The 25,000-nt window shown below is 40.8% G+C and overlaps 1 long non-coding RNA gene across 1 annotated transcript in view; it reads right to left on the bottom strand.

Annotated features, from left to right (window-relative positions):
* Positions 1 to 1,745: 1,745 nt before the first annotated feature.
* The window catches only part of LOC136840308 (uncharacterized), a 222,224-nt gene continuing 198,969 nt past the window's right edge, over positions 1,746 to 25,000 (bottom strand). Inside the window, exon 3 of the long non-coding RNA XR_010853577.1 lies at positions 1,746 to 2,111. This is a non-coding gene — a long non-coding RNA (uncharacterized lncRNA). The remainder of the gene's footprint in view (positions 2,112 to 25,000) is intronic.

Below are 25,000 nucleotides of genomic sequence, written 5' to 3' on the forward strand. Positions count from 1 at the left end.
AAGTTTATTCGGTCTTGCACTAAGAATAAAAGACTTATAAAACTAACGAGTACCAGAGCTGATTGTACCTGTTATGAAGCAGAATTTGCTTTTAAAAGAGTATTAAGTAATGCATATAATTCTTTCCTTGTCCAAAATAGTCACGGATTTTCAAAATGTACAGAGTAATACATCTTCTTAGAAGGTAGAAAAACTTTTTTAAAAAGTATGAAGTAATACATTCAATTCTATCTTTTTACGAATTAAACAAGGTTTTTCAAAATCGAATCGGAAATACAGCTGAATCTGTCATTTTGCATAGCAGAAAAGGCTTTTCAAAAAGTATTCAATAACAGAGCCGATTCTATTCTTAAGTGAAGTTAAAAAAAAAAAAAATAAGCTTTTCAGAAAGTAATAGTAAAACAGATATGTCACCCTGGTGAGAACAAAAATTTAAAAAAATGTTACTTAATACATATGATCTGTCCTTTTCGAAGTTAAAAAAATAAGGTTTAAAAAAAGAAGGAGTTATACAGATGATTCGGTGATTCTTTTCTAGTGCAAAGTAGAAAATGATTTCCAAAATGTATCGAGCAATTAAGCGTACTTTTTCTCGTATGAAACATGAAAGGATTTTCCAAAACGAAGCAGTATTAGAAATGATTTCGTCCCTCTGAAAACTAGACAAATCATTCCGGACCGTAATAGAAAATACAGCTGATTCTGTCTTTTTGCAAAAATAATAAAAAAATGTATCAAGTCAAACAACTGATTCTGCTCAATTTTGACTTCATGAAGAATACGTCTTAAAAAATTATTGAGTTATACGGATGATCCTCCTTTACGCGAAACAGAACATTTTGTAAAAGTAATGAATAAAACTTTAGCATCTGCCTTGAGGGAAGTAAAAAGTGCTTTCTCAAAAAAATGTTAAGTAATGCAGCTAATTCTACCACGTAAAGAAAATGATCAAACATTATCAACTTGTACTGCTGTTTCAGATCTTGAACAATGTAAAATTAACTTTCCAAAATAGTCACCAATAATACAGCCTTTTATGTTCTCAAGCGAAACAGAAAAGTATTTCCAAAATGTATTGAGTAATGCACCTGATTTTGCGTTATCCAAAGTATAAAAGGCTTATCAAAAAGTCTGGAATGACACACCCAGCTGTTTATGACTTTTCTATAAGTATCTGACGATGCAGTTGAGTCTGACATGTGCATGGCAGAACATATTTTTCAAAAGTGTTGAGGAACACAAGTGATGCTACTCTTGTGCGAAGTAAGAGAAACTTATTTCCAAAGTGTAATCAAAAGTGTGAGATGAAGGTTCCAATTGACAGATTATCAAAAGAAGCTAACTGAATGATTTATAAGTATAATTTTTTTTTTATCTTGAGACCTGGTCACTAACTATGGCATGGGCTGGATTCCACTTTTTATGCTCCCGATTTACCATCGGGGCCCACAGTAGTTGATCAGCATATCCGTCTGTCTGTGTGTCTGCCTGGCCCTCCAAATATCCATCAGTCCATCTGTTATCTGCTAAGCTCAGTTTATCTGAGCACCCTAACTTTTGTACAATATGAAAATAAAGACTTTTGATTTGGAATGCATAATCCTCAATCTTTTTGACCATTTGTTACTCTCTCTCTCTCTCTCTCTCTCTCTCTCTCTCTCTCTCTCTCTTATAGTTAGCCTCAAAGTTAATCTTCATTATATAAATATAAATTCGATGTGCAAATTGTGTCAAGGTCAGGGCTGGTGTAAGTAATAGCCGGCAGTAATGGGATTCACAGGTACATCTCTTTCCACTGAACCTTTTCTAGATCAGGCAATCGGTTGTTTCCCCTCATCAACCTATGAATTGTATGCAAATTAGGAAATGCATTAAAACAATAAAACTCTCAAAAAGTATAGGAAAAAAACTTGTCCTACCATACAGTGCGTGTCTGTAGAGGCGCAGTGCTGTGACTGGCTCAGTTCATATTTGATGCAGTTGTTGCATTTGTAGCAGCGGAGGGCGCTCACGCCCTGAGGTCCACAGCCCAGGGTCACCATGAAGAACAGTGCTGCTACAGCGGCTGCCCAACGCCACGCCTGCCCGCCCATCGTAGACCTTTTTTTTTACTTCAAAGAGAAAATGAAGATTCAAATGATGTAATGCGTGTTATTAAGAACTGGCGTTATTTGGCATATAAAGATATAAACAGAGAGATGCATAAATGGATAGATAGATAGGTAGGGAGTCATAAACATTACCTGATACCATATTCACTATACCTTCCCCGAAGGGAACTATTGACAATTGCAACTGCCCTAGCCAGAATTCGAATCCTGGCTAGGCAGATGCAGTTATTGGCTATAATTTTTATTGTATGGTGTTTCGATAATAAATGAAATTTGTGGTTTAATATTGTGAGTATAAAAACACTTTTATTCTGAGATTATTGAAATACCTGCACCATGTTTTCGGTACGCAGGCGATATTTTGGCTATTATACCCTAAGACGAAGATGTAAATAACCTCTCGGAAAAAATTCTCACTAGAAGTAAGAAAAAAAATTGTTGCATGCTGACATTTTTAGTGTAAATTTAGAATATGTAAAAAAAGAATTTAACTCATGCATGTTATTTTTCAAAAAATCTCTGTTGTGCAAGTATTGCATGTTGTCAGTCCCGAATTCCTGGATAACGCACTAAAGAACAGGAGAAAAATATGTAAGGGCTAAGGGCTATTGTTTTCCAGCTCATACTTGGGTTGCTTGCTGTAAAGTTAGTTTATGATAAAAGTAACAGAAAGATAGAAATTACCTAAGAACGCCCTGTTTTGCCTATTTCGTCGGCTGAGTCAATCAGATCAATGATGAAAATGTTCAATATAAAAGTGACCTTTTCATACAATAACATTGTAAAAACATACTTTAGTGATAGCCCCACCAGAGTAGCAACAGTCGTGTATAGAATCTCATGTCTGGACTGTGAATCATTTCAACTGGACCAGACAAGAAAGGGAATTAATGTCAGAATAATCACCTTAAATATTAACGTACATCTGGCTAAGAGGATAATGGATTTTACGCACCTAAGTGAAAAATCTTCTTTGTCTGCTTGGTTCTATACTAGCATGATTATAAGAATTAAAACTATTGTGTCCAGAAGTATCCATGAATATGCGTCAATACAACTAAGAAAGGAAAATCATATCACTTCAAGCCCAGGTGTATGCACTCTTGACTTCATTTTGTCCAAATGTTCGAAGCAAATTTAAAAAGAAAGTAAAGATTGTCGTTCATCTGGTTCGATGTCCTTTGCCTCTACTTGTTTTATCCAAGTACTCGAGTTAATCCTAGACTTCCAGTGTATGCATTGGAATGGTTTTTATATGCTCGGTTAAGCTGTGTTTTATGCTGTAAAACCGAGTCATCTTAGTCATCTTTTGTTCCATTATAAGTAGCCTACTGGAGGCTGCCTTGATATGTGGTGAAAGGTCTTGCATTCCGCGGTTCACTTTCTTTGTGGTCAAATAATCACTTTATATTTATATCACGTTATTTCCGTGACACGTTTACAGTGGAGCGGGTAACTACAAAAAATAGGGGAAAAGTGCAAATGGTGATACAAGCATGAAACTTGGCTCAACTATTCTTCTTGTCCCTTGGCCTCATTATCAACCTCCGGCCACACAAAATTTTGCCATTTTCCAAGATGGCCGACAGGTTTTCCAAATGGCGTCCTGTGGATATTTGAATATTGCTATTTAATTGATTAATCACATTCAAATCCCTTAGTCACTCCCAGTTTATATCAAATATATTAAAAACAAGCCTTATATATATGTAGATACATCATTTCTCTGCATAGAAATATCCAAGATGGCTGTTGCTATATCAAAAATGTCTGCCAAAATGCCAAAAATTGGTATTTAAGCTCACATATGAGGCTAAAGGTCGGGTAATATGTGGATTTGGGGTAACTTCAGCCTGATCAGTTAATTTTTTGTAGATTAGAAATCAATTAATCCCCAGTTAATTAATTTTTATCCTCGTTTAGGAAAAAAATGGGTAATAAGCTTAATGTAAAAGTGTACTAGTGTAATACCAGGGCACACTGTTTAACACTACAGCTGTGAAACTTAGCATGGGGTTCAGTGCTAGCTAATGGCAGAGATTTGTTTTTAGTTTCGCAAATGCTGTTTAGCTGGTCCCACTTCAAAGTTAAACAGCTGCACCTGAATTGACAGGATGTGCCAGCGCGGGAGAGCCGAGCCAAGGGAGATGGGGCTTTAGTCTTCTAGATGGTGTACAGATCACACGGGAATTAAATAGCATATTGGACGAATGATGGGGTTGGGGGTAGGATTATGACATATCTGAGCCTAGTTGTATCCCATATCTAAAAGTGCATATGTGTTATATAGGTGGTAAAAGAATAAACCTTCGGCCTATAGAACAAAAGTAAGGGGCAGAACAATCTTGGAAGTCAATGTCTTTCCTGAAGGGAGATAGTACGACTAACTGGAAGCTTTGTTGCTTGTGCCAAGAGGACACACGTGAAAGACTAGTTGATGCATCTGGTGCTGGCTATGTTACCCTTGCTACAAACATTCCTGAATTCTATAAGTTAAATGCAATGCCTATATCATTTCATCCCAAAAGGCTTGATGAAGGTGATGGAATTCTGCAGACCTTTGAAAATAACAAAGCAACATATGAATCATTTATGCTGAAGTTCAAAACAACAAAACTAGAAAGGAAAAGGAAGTCATTGTGTAAGACAAAGAAAAAAGATGATGCCCCATCAGCAAAGCTCACACGTAGTATCCAGAAGGCAGATGAAGAAGATGCAAACAAATCTAAGGCTGAGAAAGAAGGAATATGCTTTATTTGTGACCAACCAGCACCAATCAAAGATTTACGATTGGCCATTACATTGCCTTTACATGAAAAGCTGCAACGATGTGCCACCAACCTACTAGATGAGAAACTTCTGGTCAAGCTTAGTGCTGGAGATATTGTTTCTCAGGACCATATGTATCACCCATCTTGTCTGACAGGTGTGTACAACAGGGAAAGTGCCTGGCTAAATTCCCAGAAAATTGGAGATGATTATGTACAGACAAGAGGTATATGCCCATGCTTTTGCTGAGCTTGAGATGTACATAAGAGACAAGCAGTTAACTACTACAGATGGGTGCTGCTATTCTACAATGGTAGAACTTTATGATTTGTTCAAACAAAGACTGGAACAGCTAAATGTTGATGCTTCCTTTGTGCACCAAACACGGTTGAAAGAACAGACACTTGCCTGCATCCCAGAACTGAGGACTTTAGAAAGGGAGGAGAAGTTTGTTTGCCTACAAAAGGAAAATGGGAGAAGCCCTAGCCACGGCATGTGACTACAATGATGCACTAATCGTGGCCAAAGCAGCTAAGATATTGAGGAAACAGATGCTTAAACATGAGATAGAATTTGATGGATCCTTAACAGCAGACACTATAAGAAAATCCGTGCCACCAAGTTTGCTGGAATTTATAAGTGTGCTACAAAACGGTGGCGATATAAAATCCCAACCTAAATATGGAATATCATCAACTGATCTAGCTTTAGCACAACTTTTGCACTTCAACTATCGAAAGAATTCAGCATCTTCAACATTCTCCAGACATTCCAAGTCAAGAGAACCTCCGTTATCTCCTGGCCTTTGCAAAAACCAGGAAGCATCAATTAATTGATACATTCCATCACCATGGAATCAGCATCACCTATGATAGGGTTCTGGAACTGACTAAAGGGTTAGGAGAAGCAGTTGTAACAAGGGTTGTGGAGGAAGAAGTAGGTTGTCCCACTACACTAAGAAAAGGGCTCTTTACAACTTGTGCTGTTGACAATCTGGACCATAATCCAAGTGCCACAACTGCCCAAACATCCTTCCATGGGACAGGCATATTTTTGTTTCGGTATCCGAGCACTGATGAAAAGGGTGAGGACAGAAACTTGGCCCAAATCATCCAAAGTGGAACAAAGTAAAAAAAAGTACCTTCTCTTCCTGAATATTACACAAATATACCTCCTGCTCATTTTAAACATGAGAATCCCCTCCGTTCATCCAGTGGAAGTGCAGGACACTAACAGGTTGTGCTTTCAAAACATCTTTCTCTTGAGTATGAATGGCTTGAGAAAGTCAGTCTGTCGGACAGGAGTGAAAATGCTGTGCCCATATCTTGGGCAGCACATCACGCTTCTCATTTGAAATAAGCTTGTCATCAATGTTACCTCTTTTTCACGAGGTAGCTCATTCAGTTGCAATGATAAAACATGCCATGGATATTGCGAGAGCAACCACACAGTTTCTCAATCCAGTTCTAGCAGTTGATCAGCCACTATTTGCATGGAAAGGGGAAGAGGTCTGCATGGCAAACATGGACTGTGTTTCAGCGTGCCACACCCACCTTCACCAAACTAAGTTCAACACCAGCAGCTGTAGAAGATGAAGACCTGCAAATTACTGAAGAGTTCGTGGTGCTAATATACGACAGAAGCAGTTCGTATAAAAATGTAAATGAGGCTAGACTTGATCTCTTTGCAAGAAAGGAAAGAGCCTATGATTGCATTCCCCTTACAAGGGCTGCTCTTAGGGAGCATTGCAAGAGAGCTGCCTTTCAAGCAGGGCACATTTGGTGTCAGTCTTTAGTGCGTCATCCAGTTTTGCCCAGTCCAAGATTGATGGGACCTGGTTAAAAAAAAAAATACATACGTTGTAACGAAGTGATAATTTTATTGTTAAACAAACAAACATATTTTTGAGACATGCATAACTTCCTAATTAGTATGGAAGTCCGTAACCGACTTTTTATAGTAAAAACGGGTAGTTTAACCGCTTAGTGGTTGTTTTTGTATGTAATGCGTAATAATAATGTTTTACATTAATATGCTGTGTTACTTTCTCATTTAAAGGTTTTAAATAAACAAAAAAGCTACAAACATACTGTATATTTAATTTTGTTTTAAACATTAAAATACATATCCAGTTCTTAAACTAACACTGAATTTTATTGAAATATATTAGAAATTTTGATACACTTAGGAGGATCGATACTTTATCGTCTGGATTTCGTTCTTAATTAAAACAAGGGAGGTAATCCAGTAATTTCAAGTATCTCCTTTTATAACGAATGATGCCTATAACGAATTGCAAAGGACAGTCCCTGGAATTTCGCTATAAACGAACTTTACTGTGTATACAGTATGCATATATATATATATATATATATATATATATATATATATATATATATATATATATATATATATATATATATATATATATATATATATGTATGTGTGTGTGTGTGTGTGTATGTGTGTGCATGTATAGTTTTTTTTTTAAAGATATGACTTGCTGCAATTCAGTTCAATATAAGATTTGGTTTTGTTTGCTCAGTAACTTGAGTTATTGTATGTTATTAAAACCCCGCTTGTCAAATGTTTTCGAATGCGTACGTACTGTATATGCTTTGGTTTGTTATATTCTTTTTACTGCCATTTTACTTATTTTGTTGTGGTCACTTATTTCTTACTCATTTGATGCTCTTGACATGATGCAGTGCCAAACATGTGGAGACCACGCGTGGTGGCCTCATAGCATCTGTAATGTTTATATTGATAATTAAGATAGTGGCACTGGTCTTATCAGCTACATAGTCGTATATACGATCCCTTCTAAGTGAAAGTGGAAAATAGAATTGTAAAGGGAATGACTGAATAATATAATGAGCTTTGTATTACAAAGATGAAAAAAATTGTGATGTACAATAAACATCGTGATGACGACGTCTGGACCGAGGTATTCTGTTGATGTAGTCATTTTTGTCAGAGATCTCTTGTGTTTGACAACGTTGACGCTTACTCGCATGGTTGCTAGATCTTGAGGAACTTATGGACGTTGTCAATTCTTTAGCCTATATGTGTTAAACACATCGCCCTCGTGACATGTCCAGAACATGTTATTTGGTGTTGCCACTGATCATTATTTTATACTAAATACTGAGGTAATTAGTTCTATTTTAATTTTAATCATGTTCCAGTGACCTCTGTATCATCTTTATTGCAACTGTTTTCAAATTACTAGTAGTCCCTTGTGACAGTTGTGAAAAACCACAATTGGTTACCAATATGAGCGGAGTTGTGTGAAATCGAGTGAGTGAGAATGGAAACGCTGAAGATTCATGGGGAGACTCTGCCTGAGAGAATTGGCACCTCATACTATATTTTCGTAACAAATCCCTGAGATGTAGATTTGTCTCATTTATCAACCATCTACGACAGATGTACCATTCAACCCTATTTTAAGATTAAATTGTTATGCCGAGTCATAATAATGACTAATTCCATTCATTATTTCTCATAACTGATTATCAATAAAAGCATGAAAAAGAATACACACGTCTTATGATGGAAAAATAGAAATTCGAAATGGTTAATACATATAAGAGAGAGAGAGAGAGAGAGAGAGAGAGAGAGAGAGAGAGAGAGAGAGAGAGAGAGAGAGTGATTAAAAAAGAGGTAAGTTTCGGAAATAAATTAGTGTAAATCCTAAAGAGAGTGGGCGTTAATTAAGAGAGGGTTTAATCGAGATAAGACCACGAAGCATTTTACCCCAAACTAGCATTCGGGTCGTTCCGGCCGTAAGTCGTTTCGGCCGTAAGCACGGTTACGTGCAAAATGGGCGCCGTGTTTAGTACCAGCCCCTTGGGGATGTACGTAAAACATGAAATAATAATGGTAAATACCATAAACATAACGGTAAATACCATAAACATAACATCTTACATTGTTTTGGATGTTACGGCCTAAAGTGACTTACGGCCGAAACGACCAGGACCGCCCAAACTCTCCATGAGGCGCCACTATGGATTAGTTTGACCATAGAGAAGGATATGGTTGATCAGTTGCTATTCCACCTGGGCTAAATGCTTTGAATGTTGCTTCTTCCATTGTTTCTTTTAAAAAATCCAGTAACCACCATTTTCATGTTGTAAAAGGACTTCTTTACTCATCATTAGAATTTCCTTTTAAGATTAATTCCATAAAATGGTTTAGGATTGCTTGACAGAACTAAGAAGCGACTAAACCATTCACATCCCTGAAGCTGATAGGAAGGGAGGGGTGAGAAGGGGTAGGAAAAAGGTGACTTGTAAAAATAACTGAAAACAACAGATAGTAGTCTCTAATCCATAGTTTTTGAGGTCGCTGAGATAAATAGTGACACTCTGATGGCCTTCAAGTCCAAGTTCAACCCCGATTGGAAGGGGGTGTGAGAAGGCGTGGTAAGGGGGTGACATGTAAAAATAACCAAAAACGACAGATATTAGCGTCTAGTTCATAGTTTTTGAGGTCGCTGAGATGAAGTGACACTCCCGATGCCATTGAAGTCCAAGTTCAGGTCCGATAGGAATTAGGATGAGAAAGGATGAAAAATAAAATAAAAAAAAAAGCTGGACAATGAAACTGAAGCAACTATCTTAACAGGAAAGAGAGAGAGAGAGAGAGAGAGAGAGAGAGAGAGAGAGAGAGAGAGAGAGAGAGAGAGAGAGAGAGAATTTATTGGCTGTCATTCAGTGTTTTCCCGGGCAGTGCCTGGTTGGTCAGCTAGTACGTGTGTGTGTATATATATATATATATATATATATATATATATATATATATATATATATATATATATATATATATATATATATATATATATATATATATATATATATATATATATATATATATATATATATATGCATTAGCGACAAACGTCCTTTCATATCAATCAATTCGCTCTACCTCGGAAATAATATATTTTCACATATGGTACCCAAAGAGGAGTTTTTTAGTTGATAATAAGTTCGTCCAGGCCACGAGACGACGAACTTATTATCAACTAAAAAATTCCCCTTCGGGTAACATATATATTATTTCCGAGGTAGAGCGAATTGGATGTTAAAGGACGTTTGTAGCTTAATGCTTGCATATGAATCACGGTGCTGTGATAAAAATTCATTCATATATATATATATATATATATATATATATATATATATATATATATATATATATATATATATATATATATATATATATATATATATATATATATATATATATATATATATATGTATATATATCACACACACACACACACACACACACACATATATATATATATATATATATATATATATATATATATATATATATATATATATATATATATATATATATATGTGTGTGTGTGTGTGTGTGTGTGTGTGTGTGTGTGTGTGTGTGTGTGTGTGTGTGTGTGTGTGTGTGTGTAAACGCCTGGAAGAAAATTGAAACAACAAAAATACAAGCACTTTACTCGAAGACATTATTGAGTAAACTACAGAGAAGGAAAATAATTAAGATTAAATGAGTTTTAAACACTTTATGCATACAAATGCCAGGCATTTTAGGGTGATCTTCAGTTAAGGAACAACTGTCAGGGATTAACCCAAGCAGTGGATGAACCTAGACGAAGATAAGAACATTGCCAAGAATTTCTGATTGTCGTTATTTTTTGTTTTAAAACTCCCTTGTAGAAATGGGTTGGGTCAGGGGTTCATGATTTGTACTTAAATTAATATCATTTGCATATTTTTGCTGCAATTGTGTAGTTTATGAAGGTCCTGTAGGCATATCTTGTTATACGTCTAAGTACCAATCAGTTATATGTGATTTTTCGCTTAGGAATAAAAAAAAAAGATATTAATATTCAGTTCTAATTGAATAAAAAGAATCACAGTCCATACCTGGTAGGCCTATTTCAGTAACTATGTTGCTACATCCGTTAAGAACAATTCCTAACAGGCATGTTAGGTTTTTAAAGTTTTTCATATGAAAATTGTACGAGTTCGTCGAATATTTTTAACCTTATTGATGGCTTCCAATAACCTCAAGCGTTTTCTTTTCCCACAAGCATTGGTAACCCGGGAGACAAAAGTATTTGTTTAGGTTAAAAAGGATTGTCTTTTTCTAAAGTTCACCACCGTCCATCGTTCTCAGACCATTTATTTAATTATACAGATACACCCGTTTAGAAGCAGTCACTTACCTTCTTTTTATATTCTGTATGCACTTTGGAAAGTTAGAGAGAGAGAGAGAGAGAGAGAGAGAGAGAGAGAGAGAGAGAGAGAGAGAGAGAGAGGGAGAGAGAGAGAGAGAGAGAGAGAGAGAGATTGTTTCTTTTACATTGTATCGTTGATTATAATTACTAACCATGTGGTCATATGCTTTTTTCTGAGAACTTAGCTTATAGTTCCATGCCTTTCGGCTCTAATCACAACATTGTATTGTCTGTTACTTTTGTTCCTCCATCATCCACTCACTCTCGTACCCCTTTGACTTGGAATCAGCGCTTTTATTATCCGGACCCTAGCGTTGTAAAGAGCTCTCTAAACAAACAGGCACTATTGCTTATGAATCTCTCTCTCTCTCTCTCTCTCTCTCTCTCTCTCTCTCTCTCTCTCTCTCTTGTTGTTATTATTATTCAGAAGATGAAACCTATTCATATGGAACAATCCCACAAGAGCCATTGACTTCAAATTCAAACTTCCAAAGAATATGGTGCTCAGGAAGAAGTAAGACGAGGTAAAGGGAAACACAGAAAGAAGATATATCACTTATTAAAAATAACAATATATTAATAAATAGATAAAAATGAATTAAAATATAATGAGAATAGTGTTAGACTAGTAATGTATTAAATCTTCGATTGAACTTCTGAAGTTTCAATTGCGCAACATTCTCTGGAAAGCTGTTCTACAGTCAAACGGTGTGAGGAATAAATTGCCTCTGGAACTGAGCAGGCACATATGCTGCATATTAGTGCTGCTGTTCAGCGAAGCTGGTTGCTATCGGCAGGAAAAAGGGATCAGGGATCAGTTGCGAATGTGAAAGATCTCTGCTAAAATACAACTTATGAAAAATTGACAAACAGGAAACATCGGTCGATGGTATAAGTCTAACTGCTAATATTAAGAAACAGAAACCTACCACCACGAACCACTCTGTCTAAAAGAGATAAATCTCTGGCAATAAAATACATCCACGCCAGAGAACAGTATTCTAGTAAAGGAAGGACAAATGATCTAAAACAGGTTGCATAGATTATGTCACTGTTATAAATATGTGAGGTCTTACAAACAATATATATATATATATATATATATATATATATATATATATATATATATATATGAATATATATATATATATATATATATATATATATATATATATATATATATATATATATATATATATATATATATATATATATATATATATATATATATATATATATATATATATATATATATATATATATATATATATATATATATATATATATATATATATATATATATATATATATATATATATATATATATATATATATATATATATATATATATATATATATATATATATATATATATATATATATATATATATATATATATATATATATATATAAGAAATATTTAAGGATATTGATATATTGAATTGTTGGTTTTTTCAGTTAAGCAGTTTGCATGGAGACGTTCTGGGCAAAGGTAGATGGAAACAGTGCCCACATATTCAGCAAGTCAGTGCTGACAAAGGCCTAGCATCAGTATGGCTTCTCACAGAGACAAGAGGGCATCCTACCCTGGGCGATGTGCTGGCTATGCTGCCGGAAATCATCAGGTTTGTGTGAGAGTGTGCTCTGATGGGCGTGCCATGTGAAGTGCGAATATTCCATTTTGAAAACAGGCTAAACATTGGGGGCCTAGATGGCTTTGTGACTAGAACCACTGAGTTGGAGGACTTTTGAGTACTGCCTTTGAGGTGAGCTGGAACTTTGTTTCCAAGAAAATCTGAAAGGGTTTAATTAACTTTGTTTAACATGCACTGATGTCCCTTTGATTTTTCTTGATGATTTTACCATGTTTATGTGCATTTCTTTTGGGGTTGGTAACGTGGGAAAACATCCCACATTTATTTTTCTCAGTGCCTATTTTTCAAAGTTGTGTTTTTCCTTTGTTTCCTCAGATGTATTGAATAGAGGTCAGTATAGATGGAGGGGAATGTGACTTATCATGACTACAGTCGAATTGACTTGTTTTGATTTTCGTGCTGTAAAGACACAACTGGTGGACATTGATAGTATTATGTTATGTTTCTTATTTGGTTAATTGGGCTAACAATTCTGAGTTGTAGATATTCCCATTTCATTCCTATTTGGTTCCAATCTACTTGCCATGTTAGATTACTGAATAAATTATATTTTTTATAGTCATGTCTTTGTTGTTCTTCCTTAGTTCAGTTAGTGACTTGGATAAGAGAGAGAGAGAGAGAGAGAGAGAGAGAGAGAGAGAGAGAGAGAGAGAGAGAGAGAGAGAGAGAGAATGTTCTGATCCAGTGTACAGATTGGCCCATGCTACTGGAAAATCTTTGAGAAATAAGTTGATATGACATTGTTCTTAAAACAGATGTGGAAGGAGGTTATGACCTTATCTGATATTGTATAATAGGGCACAATTGTTGGTGGCAGTTGACCTTTTTGACCTTATGACCTTAAACAGTTTCTGAAGGGACGGTAACGGGGACTTTACGCCGGAAGAGGGTGGTGTGTTCCAATAATTTTTGAGACGTTCATTTGGTAGTGCTTTGATGACCTAGGATTTTTGGTTCGACTGGGAGAAGAGGTGTGATTCATCATCAGTCATTAATGGTCTTGCGTGTGAAGTGTGTATTTGTGAAGTGTGTATTTCTTTTCAGGTTAGAAAATGATTCTGGGTTCTTTTGCGGTGCAGGAGGTGGATGAAGAAGGGGGGATACTAATACATAAGTGTCCTCTTTCCAGTTGGTTGTAATAAGGGCTTGGGGGGAATAAGCCAGATTAAGGGCGAATTTTGTTTTCTGATTATGTTGCAAGTACCTCAGAGTTGCTTTGCGAAGTGATGTACCAGTGATGTAGAAGTTGAGAGGAGATTTCTTGCTTCCTTCCCATTCTCTATAAAGCCTGTTTTCTATGTATGTGGTGGTAGACTGGGAAGTTAGAGTGGGCGGGACTTGTACTTTTTCCTCTGCAATTGACTGTTCACATTGGCATTTAGGAACTAATTGGGGATTACAGACTACTTTGTTTGTTTTAATATTTTAATTCTTTTTGAGGAACTTGGGTTATTGTGTTGATAATTGCTTGACAACTGTTGGGCTATCGGGAATAAATATCTCTTATGCTATTGGGTGAACATTAGTTACATACATACATGCATACGTGTTTTATTTTGGTTACATACGTGTGTGTATGTAAGGGGGTGTTGTAACTGAGGCCAGAGTTTGGGGTGTGAACCTATTCTGCAATTTTTGCCTTGGCAGCCGAGGCTGAAGCAGATGTGTCTCAAAGGTTTTGCGCTGAATGATTTCTCTGTCTGTCTCATCCCTCTTTCTTTTGCTAGAGTCCCATTTTCTTCACTTGAGGGTATACTTTCTTGTTCTTTTGTAGAGGGTCAACTGTGTGTGTGAGTGTATTTTTTTTTTTTTTTTTGCCCTTGAAGACTCAAGGTTCATCTTGACCTACTTTGTGGTCAGCTGTGTTCATGGCCCATTAATGTGTTTTTTTTTCCTGTCAGGTTATGAATTAATTGTGGGTTTAAATAGTACTTCCTTTTGATTTGGGAGGTTAATTGTTGGAATAAAGGGATATCAATATTGTGGGGATCTTCCTGTGTGGGGATTTTTGGAGAGTATCCTTTTTTTTTTTTTTTTTTTTTTTTTGAGGTCAGGTTTCCCTCCTCATGACTTGGGAAAATGGCTGGAGGGGACGATGATCAGACTTTGCTTCATAGGATCACACCAGTTGCATCAGGAGTTTGTCCATTCCAAGGGTTCGTGGATGGGGTTCTTTCTCAACCAGTGTAGTTCTTTATTGAGAGTGTTAACAATTTTCCAGATGCTAAGGGGATTACAGATGACATAGTGGCATTCAGGGAAGCTAAGGCTCTATTAGATTTAAAAAAAGGTGATTTAGGTTATCGTTGTTGCAGTCATCAATTCGCTAGGTGCAAGACTTGATAGGCTCTCCAGGAATTACTTAGGACAGCCTATGGTACTGTGGGGTGTGGAGATTTGGTCATCTGGAAGGGCCAGAAGTCGCTGGTTGAGTTGAGTTCTCGGACGCCATGGTTTTGTTGTTTTAATTGTAGTATGCGGGGACACATTAAGAGGTTTTGCAGAGTCAAACATTGTGGCAGTTGTAAGCGTTTTGATTGCCCTAGGTGGTCTTGTCAGCCTCTTAATCGGGATAATGTTAGACTTGCATTTCAGAATTTTGGTAACTTAAGTGAGAAAGCTCCTCAAGGGGGTTTTTCAGGGGGATCTAGTGATTGACGAAAATTTTCAGGAGGCCAGTCAGTTAAAGGGGAGAAGGTGATGGGTGTATCTTGTGATACAAGACTTCTGGCTGAGCCCTTAGAGCCGAAACCATTTGTGAAAGGGTCTTTGCATGGTGTCGATGTCTCGATATTTACTGATATTGGTGCATCTGTTAATCTGATGAATTATGATTTATATCGATTGGTGTTTTCTGATCACTGTTTGAGGTCTACTGAAGAGATGGTATGTGATGTTCAAGCAAATAAGTTGAGTGTTTTGGGTTGCATGGACATTTATTTGTCCTTGGGAAGTAAAGTTTTTATAGAGCTAATTTTGGTTTTATGAGGGGCTGCTTTGGGGAATACATTGTTATTGAGTCATCCAGTTTGTTGGCAAAACAGAATCTCGGTATAACTGTTGGGGCACCTGGGGTTTTTGTCCTGTACGAGGATACTGATGAGATTAATGGGGATCATGATAAGGGATCGGGTGTTGATAACGATTTATGGGTTGATAGTAAATATGTTTCTGAGGGGAAGAAGTGTTATAGGGGTATTTGATCAGAAGATGTGGTTTTGGGCCCAGGTATGGTTGCTCTGGTGAAAGTCTGAGTGAAAGATGTAAAAATGCCCAGACAGGTGTGTGTGAGTGAGGGTAGAGAGAAGCTGAAGGGCATATTGAGTATGGTTTCTATAAGCAATGTGTGTGATGCAGGGGTTACTTGGGTAAAATTAATAACTGTAATGGTTAAGTTCAAAGATATCAGAGGGATACATATGTGGTAGATTTTGTAGATTGGGTTGATGACAATGATTTGGTTGCTATTGTAGGGGACAATAATGAATTTTCAGAGGCAGAATTACAGGCTAGGAGACAGGATTTTAGGGATGATTTAGCTAATGCTGATTATAAAGAGTATATAGAGGGGGTGGAAAATGTTTTGGCTGAGTTTGCAGATATAGTCTCTCTTAAAGGGGATAAGTTGAGGTTAAACTAATGTGTTAGAGCACAAGGTTCATTTGGAGGATGAGACTAAACCTATTTTTGTCCCTTCATATGGGATTCCTTTTAAGGTTAGGGAACAGGTAGAGCAAGAGGTCAATAAGTGGGAGGAGGAAGGCATAATTAGGCCCAGTTCCTCACCTTTTAATTTTCCATTGTTAGCATTGCCTAAGAGGGATGGCTCAGTATGTCGGTGTGTGTATGTTTGTGTGTGTGTGTGGATTTGCATAAGTTGAATGATAAGTCGATCCTGGACTGCTCTTGTGGCATACTTGATGGATTTGTTTGCAGAAATCAGCGGTAAAAATGTCTACTCTTCAACTGATCTGATACAGGGGTTTTTTCAGGTTCCTCTCACTGAAGAGAGTACAAGTATACTGCTTTTTCTTTGCTGAAGGGACACAAGTTTATGCGGATGCTATTCGGTTTGTCTGGTAGCCCTGTGAGAGGTGCTAAAGAAGATAGCAGGAGAACATGTACTGTATATTTTATTGAGAGAGCAGGCTGCTTATAAAGCGGCGTGCGGACGTCATACAAAGACATACAATGGGATACAGGTGACCCGAGGTTAATTGTTGTTAATGCAAAAGAGGACAGGTAAATACAAATAACATGTAAAAATAAAATTATAGGAATGGAAACAATAATGTTCTGACACATGTACAATGTAAACAGGCACAAATGAATAAGTAACAGATACAATTATACATAGATAAAATATGGCTATTTAGCATGACCTCAGTTCATGGGAAAGGCACCATAGAAAATGGGAGGTTCACTATAGAAAACCTGTTGAGCGGGGACTTTACAATAACCCCCCCCAAGATGTAGGTAACATCTGATTAAAGTAGGTATCTGCTGGGGCACTGGAGAGCGTCGCGGCTCCGCAATGTCAGCTGGGGGGTGCGGTGTGAGCCGGAGCAGTTGGCTGTGGCACTATCCGGGTTCGGGGCCTTCCAGGGAGCGGCCACACGACTTCCTTTTGTGCTGGACTGGCTGCGGGGGCGACGGATCCTGCAGAGGGCGCTGCGTGGTATCATCGACGTCCTCCTCCAACAGGGTGGGCTTGAGTCGGTTGATAGACACCCAGTCGTCTTTCCTGTGTATGGCCAACTGGAATGCTTTACTGTACCTCTCCAGCACGCAGAAGGGGCCCCCTGTAGGGCCTGGTTAAGGGCGGGCAGAGGGCATCGCTCATGACGAAGACATGGGTGTTGGAGGACAGGCCGGGAGGCGTGAAAGGCAACGTCCTGTCGGTATACGTCCACTGGCAGAATGCAAACTTTCCGACCGTGTCATGGAGTCTCTGGACTGTCAGGTTGTGGCAATCCCCCGTGATGAGCACGCCCGGGACTACGAGAGGCTCCCCGTAGATTTTCTCTGCTGCAGAGGGGTTGCCATTGGCTCTGGGGGCGGTCCTCAGCCCGAGGAGGACCCAAGGCAGCTGGTACTTCCAATCCTTGGCGGTGCAGCGGGCCATGAGGGACGCCTTCAGGGACCTGTGGAATCTTTCTACCAATCCGTTGGCTGCCGGGTTGTAGGTGGTGGTGCTGTGGTGAGAGGTCCCCAGCAGGCGTGCTAGGGTGGTCCACAGCTCGAACAGGAAGGCTGGACCCCTGTCGGTTGTTATGTGGTCTGGGACACCAAGCTGGGGGATCCAGCTGGAGAGAAGGGCCTCGGTGTACGCGCTGACAGTGGCTTCTTGCATGAGCATCGCTCCAGGCCACCTGATGGAGTGGTCAACGATCGTCAGGAGATACCTGGCCCCACCTGATGGGGGAAGGGGTCCTACCACGTCGACATGGATGTGTCTAAATCGCCTCCCCAGATGGGGAAACTCGCCCACCACCGACTCGGTGTGTCATCCTACTTTGCTGGTCTGGCACCGAATGCACTGTCTCGCCCAGGCCGTCATGTCCTTCCACATACCGTGCCAGATGAACTCTTCTGCCAGTAGCTTGACTGTCATCCTGCCGGAGGGGTGGGACAGCCCGTGGATGACTTCGAACACCAGACGGCGGCAGGAGACGGGTACCAGAGGGCTGGGGTGACCGGTGCTTGTCACAGATCAGTGATGGCCCTCCAGGAGCGAGGGGCAGGTCCTTCCACCTGAGCAACGTGATGGCGGTGTGGTAGGCTGGAACCTCTGGATCGGTGGTCTGCTCCAGGGCGAGGTCCTTGTAGTCGATCCCGAGCTGCACCGCATTGAGCTCGATCCTCGATAGGGCATCAGCTACAGGGTTCTTCCTGCCTCGTAGGTACTTGATTGTGCAGGTGAACTCCACGATGGCCGCCAGATGCCGCTGCTGCCTGGAAGACCATGCGTCTCCCTGCTTTGTGAAGGCATGGACCAGTGGCTGGTGGTCCGTCCAGATTGTGAAGGGCGTGCCCTCCAGGAGGAACTCAAAGTGACGTACCGCCCGATAAACTGCGCAGAGTTCCCTGTCGAAGGTGCTGTAGCGGGACTCTGCGGGGCTGAACTTCCTGCTGAAGAAGGCGATACGCTGGGGGCCCCTGGCGATGACCTGCTCCAGGACGGCCCCAGAGGCAATGTTGTTGGTGTCCATCATCAGCTGGAGGGGGGCGCTGGGGTCCTGGTGGGCCAAGGCGGTTGCCTTGGCGAGGGCGGCCTTCGTCAGGGAGAAGGCCTGCTGCTGGTAGGGCCCCACACTAAGGTCTTCGGGTAGCCCTTCAGGATCTCTGTCAGGGGAACCATGGTGTGCACGACCCCGGGGATGAACCTCCTGTAGTAGTTGACCATCCCGAGGAATTCCTGTATGGCGTTGACGGAGGTAGGGGTGGGGAACCTGGCAACGGCTGCTACCTTCGATGCAAGTGGAATGACGTCCCTCGGGGATATCTCATGGCCCAGGAAGTCGACTTTTTCAACGCCGAAGATGGACTTATCGAACCTGGCGATGAAGCCGTTCTCCTACAGGCGCTGCAGGACCTTCCGGATGTGTCGCAGGTGTTCTTTGTGGGATCTGGAAAAAATCAGAATGTCATCTACATAACAGACGCAGAAGTTCAGGTCCCCCAGGATGCTGTCCATCAGTCTCTGGAAGGTAGCTCCTGCATTTCTCAGGCCAAATGTAGAGAAGACAAATACGTAGGATCCAAAGGGCATGATGATGGCGTTTTTGGGGATGTCCTCTGGAGCTACTGGTACCTGAAAGTAGGACTTCAACAAATCTAATTTAGAAGATATTTTGGCCCTGTGAAAAGAGGCCGTGAGATCTTGCATGTTTGGAAGGGGGTAGTGGTCTTCAGGAGCTCTCTGGTTTATGCACCATGTGGAGGGGGGAGGCCCATGGGCTGGAGGCCTTCCTGCATATGCCAGTATGCTACATCTTGGCGAAAGCGTCCTTTGCCTCTTGAAGTCGCCAAGGGGGGAGCCTCCGAAACTTTGTGTGCATTGGGGGGTCCCTTGTTTTAATGTGGTGGTAGATTCCGTGCTTGGCAGGGGTCCCGGGCACCTGATGCAGTTCGGGCATGAAGACGTTGGGGAACTCCTTCAGCAGCTGGGCGTACTGGTGCAGGGCGACGGAGCATATGGCAGGAGCACTGGGTCCCGTCGCCAGAGGGAGGGACTGGCAGTTGTCGGTGTCCAACAGGTGCTTGCGACCAACGTCGACTGCCAGACCGAAATGGGCAAGAAAATCCGCGTGGGCCCAGGAGTGGGGTCCTTACGTCAGCGACTATGAATTTCCAGTTATACCTCTGGCCAAGGATGGAGATTGACAGGAGCTTGGTGCCGTAGGAGAGAATGGGGGACCTGTTGGCGGCCGTTAGGGAGGCAGCCGGGTCTGGTGGGCATTTATGGTCCTCTCTGGATGGCGGGAAGACTGATCGTACTGCCCCAGTGTCGACCAGCATCATCCTGCCGGAGATGGTGTCGTAGATGTAAAAACCTACTGGTTCTGGGCTCCTGGGTTCCTCTGCTGCCATGGCGGCCTGTGTTGTTGGCCACCGCCTACTCCGTTTTTTGGAGGGGCAAAAGAGCAGGGGGGTTGGCAGTTCCGGGCGTCTTTGCCGTACCGCTGATGGTAGTAGCACGGCCCCGGTGGTCACTTCCTCTGATGATATGTTGGCCGCCTCCTGGTGACGGCGCTTATCTCCTCCTCCACATCCTCCTCCTGCTGGAGGGAGCTGATGGGGTGTGCGGGTGTGGATGCTCACTTCGCTGTCCTCATGGAGTCTGTTAGCTGCTGTGCCGTCCTGATCTGGTCGTCGAGCAGCAGAGTATAAGGCTCGAGGATCTGGGTCCGAACCTCCGGTAGGAGCTGACGGAGGAAGATCTCCCTCGACAGGTTTATCTTTGACTGCCTGCCGCTGCCGTCCGTCCCGGATAGGATGAGGAGGTCCTGGATCACATTCCATGTCTCCCGGAAGTTCTGGTCCTGGCGGGGGTTGTTGGTGAGGTCAAGGGGGCGGGTGGCCCTCTCGGAGACGGGCAAGGAGCAGGTCTCGACGAGAGAGGCCTTCAGCTTTTGGTAGGTGGCGGGAAAAGTAAGTATACCTTAGTTTTACCAGACCACTGAGCTGATTAACAGCTCTCCTAGGGCTGGTCTGAAGGATTAGACTTATTTTATGTGGCTAAGAACCAATTGGTTACTTTAGCAACGGGACCTACAGCTTATTGTGGAATCCGAACCACATTATAGCGAGAAATTAATTTCTATCACCAGAAATAAATTCCTCTGACTCTTCATCAGCCAGTCGGGACCAGCGGCAGACACCCATGAGGCGATCTTCCTGTAGACCTCTTCCGGGAGGGCGTTTATCTCGGTGTCTGCCTGCAACACTTCGTCGGAAAGTCCCGCCAGCCTGAACTGCCCCTCAACCCTGTAGAGCCATGATGACGGGTTGCTGTGCGTGAAGGGAGGCAGCTTTATGGCGAGGGTGGACTGGCTTGATCCATCAGGACGGGCAGCACATAAGGAGCGGGTACTGGTGTGGAGGAGAGCACGAGCCTTGGCATGGGGGAGGGCGCGAGCAGGTTTTGCGCAAGGGAGACATCAGAGTCCGTGAAATTCACGGTTATTTGTATGTGGGAGGGAATGTCCGCGTCCATACTCACTTCTGCACTCTCACTTGAAGTGGGTTACACTCGTGTCAATACGCACTTGGGGCGCGCCGTGTGGGTCCGCTAATGACGCTGGTGATCTGCTGACGAGAGTCGGTACGCCCGAACACTCTGTTAAAGTGCTGTGTTTAGTCTGTTAGGGACATGGGGTAGTTCATGGAGCCAAAACTAGGTCGCCGTATGGGTCCGCTAATGGCTTTGGGAACCGCTCCAGGGTCACCACTGTGAGAGGTGCTAAAGAAGAGAGCAGGAGGACATGTACTGCTATGTTATTGAGAGAGCAGGCCATTTATAAAGCAGCGTGTGGACGTCATACAAAGACATACAATGGGATACAGGTGACCCGAGATCAATTGTTCTTAATGCGAAACAGGACAGGTAAATACAAATAACATGTAAAAGTAAAATTACAGGAATGGACACAATAATGTTCTGACACATGTACAACATAAAGAGTTACAAATGAATAAGTAACAGATACAGTTTTACATTTATAAAATATGGCTATTTAGCATGACCTAAGTTCATGGGAAAGGCACTGTAGAAAACGGGAGGTTCACTATAGAAAACCCCATGACTTCTATGAGATTGGTTAATACAGTTTTCCATGGTTCGTTAGAGAAGTATGTTTATGATATGATATCTTGATTGCCACTGATTCTATAGAGGAACATTTAGAGTTACTTAGGGAGGTTCTTAGAAGACTTAGGTTAGTGGGTTTGAAGATTAAATTAGCCAAGTGGGATTTCTTGAGGAAGCAGATAGTGTATTTGGGTCATGTTATTTCTAAGGAAGGTGTCAGAGGAAATGCGGACGAGGTTAGGGCAAGTGAGGATTTTCTGACTCCTAAAAATAAGAAGCAGATTCGTTCTTTCTTGGGTATGCGGGATTTTTCTGTAGATTCATGAAAGGTTTTTCACCCTATCGTCTCCGTTGATAGACGTGTTGAAGGATGAAGTGCAGTTTGCATGGGGTGAGGGGCAAAGCCGGCCTCTCAGAAAATTAAAGAGGCTTTATTGAGTCCCATGGTGACGAAGTTTTCAGATTTCGAGCAACCTTTCATGTTGGTGACAGATGCCAGTCACGAAGGCACAGGAGCTTGCCTTATACAGAAATTTTAGGGTAAATTGAATCCTATCTCGTTCTACAGTAGGAAGTTTAAGACGCGAGGGAGTAATGAGATGTCTACGTGCACAACGGATAAAGAGGCATTTGTGGTAGTGTCTAGTTTGGTTAATTTTAAGATGTTATTGTTGGGCAACAAAGATGAGGTTCTTACAGATCATAAGCTGTTGTTGGATCTTTTTAATAACTAGATTTTTCTCCTAAGAGAGCTAGGTGGTTTTAGACAATTAGGGATTTTGATGCCAAGTTAGGTATATTGAAGGTAGACATAATGTAGCTAATGCCCTTAGTAGAAGTTTTAATGATTCAGATGGTTCTCGTGTTTCTTATGCATCAGGGGATTGCATAGACTGGGATATTACTTTAGTGGAGGCTAAGCAGGATGAGGATGAAATTTTGGCAAATGTAAAGGCATTTCTTAGAGGGGTCCATTTTGGGTTGCGGAAATAAAGAAAGGGAATAGATTTGCTGTTTGAGATGAAAAAAATGGGATTGTCCAGGTTGACACATATATCTAAGATTAAAAGGACAGTTTAGAGGGGAATTGATGGCTTTTTCTCTCCCTCTTCTTTTTCTCATGTACTTTTATTCTCTTTTTATTTTGATTTGTGGGTTTCCTAGAAATGTAATTTGGGGGTTTTGAATATGGGAGGACACTTGTCCGTGAAGTTTTATAGATTTTGGCTTGTCTAATTTGTCTGTTTTGTTGGTTTTCTCCTTTCTGCACAAGTGCGGTGTTGGGCGTCATTGCCTGTTGGAATTTTGGCAATGCTGAGGTCATATATGTTGAATGAGGTGAAAAGGATACTGTAGGGTTTTGTGGGTTTTGTGACTTGGTGTTGTTGTGTTTTTATGGTTTGGTTTCAAGGCCTGGTTATTTATAGGTATCGTTTCTTTGTTTTTTGGAGGCTGAAGTTTTGTTTGCTCATAGCCTTTGGGGTGGCTGTCTATGCCAAGGCGAAAAGGGTGCTATGGTTTGTTCATTCATGAGGGGCATTATCATTTTATATATGGTTTTGGTGACTTATGGTTTTGTGACTTTATGATATTACATTTTGCAGATGTGTTTTTGGTTTTCTGATCTTTTGATGTGTTAGAGTCGTCGTAATGGTTTTATGGTTATATAATATATTTAGTTTTTTGTTGTAAAGGTGATTTTTTGCAATTATAAGGACGTTAGCTAGTGTGTCAGTTGCAAGCTTAGTGGTTGGCAAGTGGCGGGGGAATTAGTTCTATAGTGTAAATCCTTGGTGGCATTGTGAGACAGTAATAATAAATTGCTTAAGGATTTTGAGAAATTGAGGACATCTTTGAATGGGTTACTGGTTACTGTTGAGGGTGTTTGGGGAGACTTAGATGTTTCGGTTGATTTTTCCTCTGGTCAAACTACCTCACTTAATGTTGAGAAAGAAGCAGAGTCTTTATTAACAGTGATTAAAACTCAGGCTCAATCAATTGTAGCTGCTTCTAAGAGGTGTATTTTTGGGGATATTTTACCACTGGGGGCTCTGGAATATACTCCGAAAAATGCAGCGTATCTTTATGGCTCACAATCAATTTTCACTGGGGGGAATTTGTATCACTACTATGGGATTTTGAAAGTATGCTTTTCTGATAGAGGGTTGATCGTGGAGGTTCCTGTTAGTGATATGAAATCGTTTCAAAGTTTTATTATCCAGCCTTTTCCTAGTAGTTTTGATGGTTCGATGGTGACACGGGATGGAGTAGAGACTGTATATTTTGGGTGGTCAGTATCAGTCCTCTGCTATCAATTATAGCTCAAGGTGCACTTTAGTTCATGACAGATACGTTTATGGCAGTAAGATTTTTGCTCTTAGGAACATCGACTTGTTAGGATGTGAATCAGACACCTTCAGACCATGACTTTACAACATTCCCAGCTGGAGTTTGAGTGGCCTCTTCGAAGACTTTCATGGCAGTTTTTTATGCAAACAGCCAAATCTCCACCCAATGTCACAATATATTGGATACCTTCTGAGCCCAAGTGCTCAGCAGGATGGTGTACAACTCGGACATTCTTATCTTCATGCGCCACTTTCATGGGGAACACGGCATTATCCCTTTGCCTTCTCCTAGGGGGAGACATAACTATAATCTCTCCACTTCCTCCATTGCCTGGAGATAACTTCTTTGTTCCACAGCACTACATTATCTCATCAACTTTCCTATTGGCGGTAGTCTTAGTCGTCATGCTGTTGGTAGTGTTGGGGGTCAAATGTGCAAAGAAATTATGTGCAAAGAACCATTCAGCCCAAGAGAAGCCAGCCCCTGGTGTAGTTCTTCAGCTGGTGCATGAGTTGGGGGAACAGAACTCATTGCTTCTCTCATGCTGAGGGTGGCACAATTGGTGGCT

The sequence above is a fragment of the Macrobrachium rosenbergii genome, chromosome 7, assembly GCF_040412425.1.
Source record: "Macrobrachium rosenbergii isolate ZJJX-2024 chromosome 7, ASM4041242v1, whole genome shotgun sequence".
NCBI lineage: Eukaryota > Metazoa > Arthropoda > Malacostraca > Decapoda > Palaemonidae > Macrobrachium > Macrobrachium rosenbergii.